This window comes from Anabrus simplex, chromosome 6 (assembly GCF_040414725.1).
Source record: "Anabrus simplex isolate iqAnaSimp1 chromosome 6, ASM4041472v1, whole genome shotgun sequence".
In the NCBI taxonomy this organism is placed as follows: domain Eukaryota; kingdom Metazoa; phylum Arthropoda; class Insecta; order Orthoptera; family Tettigoniidae; genus Anabrus; species Anabrus simplex.
This window is the reverse complement of record NC_090270.1, coordinates 195,005,626-195,018,008: the sequence shown is the minus strand read 5'-3', so window position 1 is coordinate 195,018,008 and position 12,383 is coordinate 195,005,626.

Sequence of the window (12,383 nt, the reverse complement as noted above, 5' to 3'; positions counted from 1 at the left end):
CTGAAACGCGCATTACTGCAGAAGGCCATCTATTCGAACACTTACTGCTCTAACAGGTTGTTGCTCAGTCAAGCAGATTCAAACCCCCAACCATTCTCTCCCCGTCAAGCCCTGCTTATAAAATATCGACATAAGCAGCCGTAATGGCCTAGAATAGTGCCAATATTTATTAATTAATTAACCCACGACGTGAGGGCATTCGGATTACATTGGCTCTGTGGATGATTTTTGAAGTACAAAATGCGAATAAAATTTACCGGCTCAAGTAGGATTCGAACCCACCTACCAAACGCAGCTGTATTAACAGCACCCCACTTAACCTATGACACCACGAAGACTCCACCGACTAGGTTTCCAGAAAGCCTACTAGATGGACTACTACTTCCGCTTCACAAATGCACAGACGTTTTCTATCAGTATGTCATCGGTTTTAGCGTTCATTTCATAGTCTACTGAAAGCTCATAATTGGCACGTACTTTTTACATAACCGTATGATAGTTTGATGCATTGTGCAAATGCCTGTCGCATACGGTACATGTTTTCGCAAAGGTAGTGGTGCAGTGAGTGATTAAAGGCGATTGTTGCTTGGTATACGGCAAAGGAGAGTAGACCATAACGACACCAGTGACGTTCGATGGGATGCCTAACAGCATAAAACGTCAGGCGTGGCTGACTCACCCGGTATAAACCATTCATAGTTACCATTTTCAACTCGGATCTCGTAGAGCCATTTCATGCCCCCACTACAATGTTTCCAACCCTCATTATAATTGTAGTAATTGTAGTAATTAAAATATCCGTTGCATACTGCGCAGTAATTATCTGAGTAATTAACGCTGCTTGAGGAACTATCTTCGCCATTGCCAGCACGCCGAATTCTGATTTGTATCTTTCGATTTGAATGATTCTTTTCATTTTTTAACTTCCTTAGATTTTATCGGTGATGCTGTGAAGTTACGATGGCGTATTCTTGTGCTCTTCATCCTCCTCTTTTTCCAGTTGTGGTCTTAATATCGGAACAGGAGACAGTTCCTGGATGGAGAAAGTGAGTGTTGTTAATGGAGGTGAAGCTTCATGTTCCTGTAATATTGTAGGGTATACTGGCATTATTCTCTAAAGTGATATCTTCTCCAAATTGTACATGATTTGAACCATTTTCATTCAGCACAAGGTTACGTTCAAAAATATCGTCTTGGAAGATATCGGGATTGAACGGATCTATGCCACATTTTCGAAATCCGTGGGTGAAATTTCCTTAAGTTGCTGGTTTTTCCCAGGCTAGCTTTAGAAGGTTTCCATATTATCTTTAGTGACCCCTTTCCCCGGGTGAATGCGAACAAATTTCCTGGTAGCCTGATTGTAAAAATGTTTGAAGCTCCTGAAATAAGAAACATCAAGAGGCCGACAGCGGCGGAAGGCACAGCATCTCTATTCCTAAAGCTGACACCTTATCAAGCAAATCTGGATCCTCACAGTGAGTTAAGTATCTATCAATTATCAACAGTATCCTGCCCTGTTGTTTGTAACGGTTTAGGTAGTCAATTACTCCAAACTTCTACTTTATCAATCTCCAACCTTCGTTTTTTCAATGTTTTATTTATCATAATATTACAAACATTATTACAATGAAATCGCATTACAAGAAGACTATAAATATCCTAATACATCAAATTGTCGTCATTTATTATGTCAATGTTTGCTTATATTGACGGGTAACTCATGTTCGACTCGTTGGCTGAATGTTCAGCGTACCGGTACTAGCCTTCGGTTCAGAGGGTCCCGGGTTCGATACCCGGCCGGGTCGGGGATTTTAATCTCCTCTGATTAAGGGGGGAGACCTAGCTTAACACGGGGAAAATAGGCCAATATTCATTCGATTGTTATAAATGCTACAAACGTTGTTGACAAATACTGCACATATCCCAGTATTGGCATGCTTCAAAGCAATCAGAAGCAACTTCAATAATGTCAAAATTCTAATTATAACATTTTCTAATAAAAAGTTCAAAATTTACCGCCTTTTTAACAATATATCGCGGTTTCCTTCATAACCCTCTTACTGATTCACGGATAATTATGAATTTTTCAGAATTTCCTCCCATAGTGTTGTACAACAATTGGTACCTCGTTCAGATCAATAGGATTTAAATTAGATTTTATATAACATTTTTATTTAAAAACTATAAATATTTTCTGATGCTCGGAATAAAAACGCAACAAAAAATCCAAATCACAGTCTGTGTTAATGATTGAGGTTCATTTTGTATCCGGAGTTTTGATACACACTTTAAAAAAGGAAAAGTACCAAAATCCTTATAAACTTGGAATTTATAAGGGGAACAGTGATTTATTGTTAAAAAGGCGGGAAATTTTGAACATCTCATTTTAAAATATTAAAATTATTAAAATTCTGGCATTATTAAAGTTGCTTCTAGTTGCCAGGAAGCATGCCAATACTGGGATATGTGCAGCAATTGTCAACAACAATTGTAGCATATTTAACAATCGAATGAATATTAACCTATTTTTTTCCTTTAAGCTGGGTCTCCCCATTTAATTCTTCTGGCTCGGGGACTGGGGATATGTCTCCCTCCCAACACTCTCCTCATCATATTCAGGCAACATACCACACTACCAACCACCACAAAAACACGCCATAGGGATTACATCCCTCAATATAGGATTGGCGTCAGGAAGGGCATCCAGCCGTAAAACAGGGCTAAATCCGTACGTGCGACGCAGTTCGCACCCGCGACCCCACAGGTGTGGGAAAAGCGGTAAGAAAATAAGAAGAAGAATTGACTGGTAAATCAATTTGTTATGATTTTTGGTAAATATCACCATTTCTGTTTGATAGGTATCTTGGTTAGTGCCCCCATAAGGTAGGTTTAGGTATTAGAACTTGTGTTTTAACCACAGGGCCTCCGATGTTCGTAGCGTGCGTTAGCGACCACGGGTTCCTTGCTGAATTAAGCATAGCTTTCATATACCTTTACCATTTTCCTCACTTTAATATTTCCTATCTGACCTTCCTTGGTCATTTCTGCTCATTTACGAAACCCGGCGGTATAAAGTTTGTGAGACCTTCATTTTCGCGCCGTTCGTGCTCTTTCAATTTCTTTCGCCAATGCCTTCATTCTCGAAGTCCTGTACCTTCTTCTTCTTCTTCTCCTCCTCCTTGTAATTGTTAAAGACTGTATGGTTTCCCAGTTGCACATCCTCTTAAAACAATAAACACCACCACCACTTAGATCTCGGGGTGTGATAACTGAGTGGGTTTGTCACTGGCTTCTTTACAAGCTGGCTGCTCTTCGAATCCCAGATAATGTAAGTGCGAAATTCGAAATGAAAATTTACGTCCCTGTGGTTCAGATACTGATTATTGAACTGGTCATCCTGTGGCTATTACCATGATATCAGCAGTCATATGAAGTTACAAGCTTACTTTCCTAGGGCAATTTCACAATTTCCTTGAAATTTGTGTTGAAAACCTGTAGAGAAGAATGAGGCGTGCTGGTACGGTAATGTAGCCAATCGGGTTCCATATTCGTATATCCTGAATTTTAATCGTGCCGAGTTCGGTTGGGATTTTAAGTAGGAGGGGCATTCGGCCTTAAGAGTCGAGCAGTAAACCGAGCCGCTAAAAGAAAAGAATGATGGAAAATCCGAAGGTAATTTCCTATGAAGTTCGTCTATTGCCACAAACCAAATCCCATGGCGCAACAGCTCCGAAGGGCAATGGCCTACCAAGCGACTGCTGCTCAGCCCAAAGTCCTGCGGATTATGAGGTGTCGTGTGGTCATCACGACGAATCCTCTCGGCCGTTATTCCTGGTTTTCTAGAATGGAACCTCCATCTCACCGTCATATAGCTCCTCAATTGCAATCACGTAGGCTGAGTGGACGTTGAACACGCCCTCAAATCCAGGTAAAAATCCCTGAGCTGTCCGGAAGTTGAACCCGGGGCCTCCGGCTAAGAGGCAAGCACGCTACCCCTATACAGTGGGGTCGGCCGGCTGTTACATAGAAGAAAACTTTTAATCCCGTGTATGAGAAAGGAACTAATATTACACTAATCTGACACTCTTCTCATCCAAGCTATATAACCTGTTAATATAGTACATGACTAGGATATCTACTGATCCATCACTTTCTGGATCCTTGCAATAGGCTCCACTACGACCGCCCACAGGACTTCTCCAAGCTCACCCTCGTCTCGTGCCAGCCGACGCCACTTTAAAAGCAGCGCTATACGGCCCTGGAGGATCGTAAAGAACACATAACAAGCCTGGGTCACTTGGGTCATGCAAGAGAAGATGTACCTGCCCGAAAACTGTTAACCATAAAAGTGTCTACAAAGAAGACAGGAGTCTTCGTGCATGTTGTTGTGAATGCTATTTGCAAAACAGAATGTTCATTTTCTTCCAGCTAATTCGAAATTTTACAGTAGACTTAATTCATTTGATTAGAACGCCTCCTGGACGGCATGGTCAGGATAGTGGTCTTCTGTTCAGGTGCACTTGTGATCGATTCACACAAGGATTGTGGATAATAACCATCTGTTTGTACACACATTTTTATCAACGTACAACACACTACACTACCATCCATCACAGAAACACGTCATAGTCAATGCATCCCTGCACATAGGTTTGCTGTCAGAAAGGGCATCAGGCTGCAAAACCGCTCGCATTAGCACCGTAATAAAATAACTGGGAAAAAGGCCAAAAAGAATAAGAAGAAAACAGTTGTCGATTATTTCGATCTTGACTTTCCCACGCTTCCCCTGACGCTGTACTTTGTCCAAAAGTATATGTTCTTTTCCAAAGTTGTTGTACTGACTACTTCAATTTCTCTTCAAACTTTCGAATCATCTTGTAAATAAGTAATGATGCTACAGCCATGGCGTATTACGACGAGGAGAGAGAAAATTAAGTCCGATTTATTTCCATTCGGAATCATAAATATAGCTATAAACTCACAAAGGGACGTGATCCATATAAATCAATTAACATGCCGCAAACTGCACGTAGTAAAACGCACATGTAGCCATGAAGTAAAGGCTGTACTCCGATAGCGAAAACAGCCGTCGAAATATCAATGATTTACAGTGACAATAATATCATTTAATGCCTGTTTTAGGAATGTTTCTTGGCTTATACGAATGTACCAACAAGAGCCATCACGAATTTTATGGTGAACAACTGTGACAAATGAGGGCACTGGAAATTAGTTCCCGATCTGACTCAAAATATGCTTAACGGGCTAAGGTAAATCAGTCCTCGACAGAACAGCAACTTAATGAATGTGAATTATTCTGAAATTCCTTCATATGTCTTAGGACAATATCATTCACATTTTCACACCATCTCGGCAACAGCTTCCTGGGTGGGCCGTGAAATTCAAGCGTTTCCAGACCACACAGTATGAAAGATTTTAATTCCGTTCGGATTCTTAATTGGCTGACATGGATGATGCATGGAATGTAGTCAATGATCCCTGCTGTAGCTATGAGAGTGGATCTCGGTTAACCCCAAGGCTCTGTGTATCAGTGGTAGAGTGTTGGCCTCTGGATCCCAAGATATCGGATTTAAACGCGGCAGAGGCAGTCGGATTTTTGAAGGGCGGAAGAAAGTCAATTCGACACTCCATGTCACACGATGTCGGCATGTTAAAGATCTCTGGTGACACATTTGATGTTCACCCGACAAAATTAATTAAATCTCAGCCATACACGCCCAAGAAGGTTTCGGTTTACTCGGTCTGCCATCTAGCGGGCCTAGAGTAAAACAGAACGTCGAAATTGACGAGCAGAGAGACAGATGGCAACAAATTGAAATGTCTGCACACGGTAGCTGAAGCCATACGATTATTATTATTAGTACTGGTGCTGGTACTGGTACTGTATTGTGTTTAGTACGACGAACAGTACTTTGACGGACCAAACTTAGTAGCAATTTACTACGTTCTAGTGGTTTAACGTCGTACTAACGTATTAAGGTTTCCGCTTATGATGGGACGGAACAGGACTGTGAGATAGACAACTTGGCATTAATTAAAGTTCGGCACTCATTTATGTTATGTGAAAAATAAAATACGACCAGGCGAGTTGGCCGTGCGGTCAGGGGCACGCGGCTGTGAGCTTGCATCCGGGAGATAGTGGGTTCGAATCCCATTGTCGGCAGCCCTGGAGATGGTTTCCGTAGTTTCCCATTTTCACACAGGCAAATGCTGGGGCTGTACCTTAATTAAGGCCACGGCCACTTCCAACCAACTCCTAGTCCTTTCCTATCCCGTCGTCGCCATAAGAGCTATCTGTGTCGGTGTGACGTAAAGCCACTAGCAAAAAAAAATGTTAAAAATAAAATACGCTGGAAAACAGTTTGAGGGTTTCCGGCGCTAAAGTTCGAAACTTTTACACCCAAATGCAAGCTTACACTACAATACCCGTACTGATAATCCACTCAATACGTGACAAACGATAAAAACGACGCCAGGAACACATTTAAGTCACAGTTGTCCCCACGTTGCGTGGGAGCGGTATAGTACTCGTCACGTCGGACTGTACAAGGAAAGGTAAGTGTCCCTCCCTATTCTTTTTTTCTTTAATGGCTCAATACTGATGCCAGCTTGACAAGTTATATATTGAATTCACGAGACATAATCGTCAACGAACTAACCTCAATGTAAGTATCAATAATGGACGTTCCCTTACCTAAGTAAATGATGTTCATAATTAAGTCCGTTTTCAAGCTCAGTGAGGAATTAAGGAACCTCTCTCATCCTCACTCAATTTGGTGTTATAAATTTCTGCCTCTGATTTGAAATACGCATTATTATAAACAGTGTGCTTTGGTGTTTGCCTTGTCTAAATGATTCAGCCCCCTTCTTGAAATTTGCTATTGTTTTTCGGACTGAAGAGAAAACACGCGTCTGTCTCTGTGGTGTAGTGGTTAGTGTGATTAGGTGCCACCCCCGGAGGCCCGGGTTCGATTCCCGGCTCTGCCACGAAATTTGAAAAGTGGTACGAGGGCTGGAACGGGGTCCACTCAGCCTCGGGAGGTTAACTGACTACAGGGGGGTTCGATTCCCTACTCAGCCATCCTCGAAGTGGTTTTCCGTGGTTTCCCAATTCTCCTCCAGGCAAATGCCGGGATGGTACCTAACGTAAGGCCACGGCCGCCTCCTTCCCTCTTCCTTGTTTATCCTTTCCAATCTTCCCATTCCCCGCAAGGCCCCTTTTCAGCATAGTACGTGAGGCCGCCTGGGCGAGGTACTGGTCATCCTGCCCTTGAGGCGGTAGGGGTGGGATCCCTCGTTGAATCCGAGGGATAAACCGACCCTGGAGGGTAAACAGATTAGGAAGTGAGAATAAAACACGCAAGCAAATATATTGCATGTACATACGCCGTAAGTCAATAAGAATATACAAAGGCAAAGTCTGCAAAATGCACCAAAGTCCTGACAAAACAAGGCTAGATTAAGTTAGGTTGACAATAAAATTTCCCTCCACTTGAACTGAACTGATCTTTATAGAGGAGGTAATGTTGTTTTGCTTTTCGGAGGAGTTCATGGATATTTTTCTTGCTTGTTAGACATCGTAATGAAAGTCTAGAAGTAAGTATTGGACGATATAAAACCTTAATTAATAAAATTCTGCGTTCGTCATTCCACAGCAACATGTCACAATTCTACCTACCTGATGTTACTCAAACAGTCTTGCAATACCACAGAAAAAATGCTGTAATTATAACCGCAAATGTGATTTTAACAATATAGCAGCGGCAATACATAATTCTCGCAAATCACGAAATAAACCATAACTGTATAGTGCCATTGTGCCAGATTAACGTCCGGCTCCATGGGTACATGGTTAGCATACTGGCCTTTGGTCACAGGGGTCCCGGGTTCGATTCCTGGCAGGGTCCGGAATTTTAACCATAATTGGTTAATTCCGCTGACACGGGGGGGTGGGTGTATGTGCCGTCTTCATCACCATTTCATCCTCATCACGACGCGCAGATCGCCTACGGGAGTCAGATCAAAAGACCTGCATCTGGCGAGCCGAACTTATCCTCGGACACTCCCGGCACTAGGCCATAAAGGCCATTCGCCATTCGCCATTTCCTTTTCTTTTGTGCCACATTAACAGTAACTGTGTCCGCCCCTGTGGTGTAGTGGTTAGTGTGATTAGCTGCCACCCCCAGAGGTCCGGGTTCGATTCCTGGCTCTGCCACGAAAATTTGAAAAGTGGTACGAGGGCTGGAACGGGGTCCACTCAGCCTCGGGAGGTCAACTGAGTAGAGGTGGGTTCGATTCCCACCTCAGCCATCCTTGAAGTGGTTTTCCGTGGTTTCCCACTTCTCCTCCAGGCGAATGCCGGGATGGTACCTAACTTAAGGCCACGGCCACCTCCTTCCCTCTTCCTTGTCTATCCCTTCCAATCTTCTCATCCCTCCACAAGGCCTCTGTTCAGCATAGCAGGTGAGGCCGCCTGGGCGAGGTACTGGTCATTCTTTCCAGTTGTATCCCCCGACCAAGGGTCTGAAACTCCAGGACACTGCCCTTGAGGCGGTAGAGGTGGGATCCCTCGCTGTGTCCGAGGGAAAAGACGCACCTGGAGGGTAAACAGATGATGATGATGATGATGATGATGATGATGATGATGATGATGATGAAGAACAGTAACTGTAAGACATCGTATCGGTAGGGTCCGTAAATATATGGATAACGACACGCAATCGAAGCCAACAGTTAGAAAATTACTATAAATCACTACCTTCAGTATTAACAGGAAAGAAGGAGTAAGGCTGTACGCTAAGTGCCAGGGAGTATAGAAATCATCCATGGTATTCCCTGTTTGTCGCAAGAGGATCCTAAAGGGAACCCCAGCGATTCTCAACTTGGGAGCGTCCGCTGCCAACTACGGGGCCATAGCTGAGTCTGACATTGCTACTTCTTGCTTGCGTCAAGATCCCTACTTTTTTCTTTCCTGTCCGACCGCACTTAGTCAAGTCTTGCTTTCATCTGACCCCACAGGTGAGGAGTAGGGAGTTCTTCATTTTCCACACTTAACGACCCTTCCATTTTTTCTACCGTTACCTTCTTTCTTTCTTTCTTAATCTGCTTATCCGCCAGGGTTCACCGACTCGTTGACTGAATGGTCAACGTACTGGCCATCGGTATAGAGGATCCTGGGTTCGATTCCCGGCGGGGTTGGGAATTTTTAACCTTAATTGTTTAAATCAAATGGTTCGGGGCTGGGTGTGTGTGTGTGGCGTATTCAACATTAGAAATCATCCTAGGTAGGGCCCTCATCTTCACAGACATGCAGGTCGCCTAATAGGCCGTCTACTAGAAAAAGACCTGCACCAGGCCCCTCCGGAGGCCATACGCCATTATTATTATACATTCCAGGGTTGTTTTTCCCTCGATCTCAGCGAGGGATCCCACCTCTACCACCTCAAGTGCAGTGTCCTGGAGCGTGAGACATTGGGTCGGGGGATACAACTGGGGAGAATTACCAATAACTCGCCTAGGCGGCCTCACCTGCTATGCTGAACAGGGACCTTGGTGAGGTATGGGAAGATTGGAACAGATAAGCAAGAAAGAGGGAAGGAAGAGGAAAGGAAGCGGCCGTGGCCCTAAGTTAGGTACAATCCCAGCATTTGCCTGGAAGAGAGGTGGGAAACCACGGAAAACCACTTCGATGGCTGAGGTAGGAATCGAACCCACCTTTACTCAGTTGACCTCCCTAGGCTGATGGCTTCTGCGTACTTTTTTAAACTAACTACCAAGCCTCAGATTTGATTTTTTCCAGTTTTTTTACACAGGACAGCCAGCATGCCATCGTAATGAGGACAACTGTGAAAGTTTTAGCATGCATTCCCAGTTAAAGGAAGCTGGACGTGAAAATTCATCGAAAAATCATATTTTGGTTTATCATTTCTGTGAATAGACTGCCTTTGTCTGATCAAAAAGGTATGTATGGATAGGCACATCTTCTTCTTTGTCGATCCCACCTCTACCTTCAGACTCTGGGTCGGGGGACAAAACTGGGGACGATGACCAGTACCTCGCCCAGGCGGCCTCATCTTCCACGCTGAACAGGGGCCCAGCGGGGGGTATGGCAAGATTGGAAAGGATAGACTAATCACACTAACCACTACACCACAGAGGCGGACAGCAACACAATCACCGGGATTATGTCGCCACTCCATCTCGCCTTTCACATTTCAAACTAAATAGTATTATTCTCATACCAAAAAGCTGACATGCAAAGGGGGTTTCCGTCGTGTTGATACCACAAGGTTACGCCCTCGCCAGGGGCACATCCTCTAGTAACAATGGTAAGTGGTCTTGAAGAAACTGTAGGTACCGGGCTCCTATCAAATTATCCTCAAAGCAATATGGTCCAATTAGGCGATCACCCAGTATACCACACCAGACATTTCTCCCCAAAGTGCCTAAAATGCTGCCTGCCTTACCCAGTGGGTATTTTCTACACTGCAGTAGTGCATATTATGACGTTTCACAGAGCGGTTTTTATGAAATCGTGCCCCGCCCGAAAATAAAATATGAGATACAAACGCTGGATTATTTGTCGCTTGCGTCGTCACTCGCAAGCAAGTTCTCATGATAAAGTCTAGCCGTCTACCTTACATACTGCTCCAGTTCGTCCTTAGCCTCCTGTGAGGGGAACTTCACTTTCCGCTGCACACAAAAGTTTGAGGTAGATCCACAAGTATTTATCCACCAGTATTTATAGGGTTTAGCTGGGTGATGAAGAGTTAGTTTATTTTGAACTAAGAGTAGTGGCAACTTAGAAACACAGGAAAGATTGTTGAGTGCAAGCCGTATAACAGGTACGATTCTCTACTAATCAGAATATAATCCAAGTTCTTAGGTGGCACCCCAGATTCAAAAGTAGTGACGTCTCTTAATAAAATCGAAGATCAAGTACTCTTCATTAGTTCTGCCTGTCTGCGTGAGACTTTACTATCTTAATGCTTGGTGACGATGGGAGACGAAAGGGCTAGGAATGGGAAGGAAACGGCCGTGGCCTTAATTAAGCTACAGTCCCATCATTTACCTGGTGTTAAAATGGGAAACAACGGATAATCATCTTCAGGGCTGCCGATAGTGGGGTTCGAACCTACTATCTCCCGATTACAAGCTCACAGCTGCGCGACCCTAACGTCACGACCACCTTGTTTGGTTGGTATGTTTCTAGGCTGTCTGCAGACGAAGTGTAACTACCCATGTAGGTATCATTTTGTACCATAAGAATATACGAGTTTGGATTCTCGTTTCCCTTGTTCACTTTGGGTTCTGATGACAAAGCAATCCTACTTTTCCTAAGTTTATCTACGTATTTTCGACTATTATGTTCTTCCTGTCTTAGTCACCACATAGTATGGTTTATCCTCCATGTCCTGGGCCTTCTGCCCCATTACGTTTTCTGGCAAGTCATGTATCGGATTGCTTTAGTGGTTCAGCATATTTTGTTTTCGGTCTTTTCTACTTAACCTTTTGGTTTGGTCATTCTCGGCCCTGAAGTATGAGTTTCTGCTCTTGTATGTCTAGATATTCTGATCTCTAGCTTCTTAAATTTATTTGCTTTTACTCCCTACATCGATAGGCTACCTGAATCAGGCAAAGTGTACCTTAACTCTGAAATAGTGAATGTATGTTTAACCATGAAGATTTGACTGGAGTTAATTCTTCTCGTATGCAGTTCTGTATAGAGGTGAATTCTAACAATTTGGGTGGAGCCTTTAATGGCCAAGACGGCTAAATCACGGTGCAGATTCTTAGGAATGCCAACACTTTCGACAAACTCAGCCAATGATGTTGATATGGTTCCTCTTGCTCCGACGAAAAGTCCTACAACCTTCGTTCGTTGAAGTAGCTGATGGCTGGTTCACAGAAGGCTCGCTTCTCCGCGTCTACCTCTGCTGGCTGACTGGAGTCAACCTCACATCTAATGATGCGGTCCAGAATATATGCAAAGTCCTTTTCTCGGTCGATTGCAATTATATATATACACCGGTTGCTTCCACCTTCAGCAACATATGGCACCACTTCATATACCTCATAAACTTTCTGGGAGAATGCTGCTGCAATTCTAGATTTTATTCTAGTGTGCCTGACATTCCTAAGCAAGTCCCTCCGTGGACTTGAACCAAGAACATGAGCTATTGCTTCCCTTTCTAGTAAAGTCAACGTGTGACAAGCTAAGTAGCTTCAACGTACCATTCGGGGAACTTAATGTGAATATAAATTGTTAATTAAATATACGGGGGCGGGTTGAAAAGTTCTCGGAATCACCGCTAGATGTCAGTGCTAAAGGAACGAGGTTCCCGCGCAATAATCACACATTA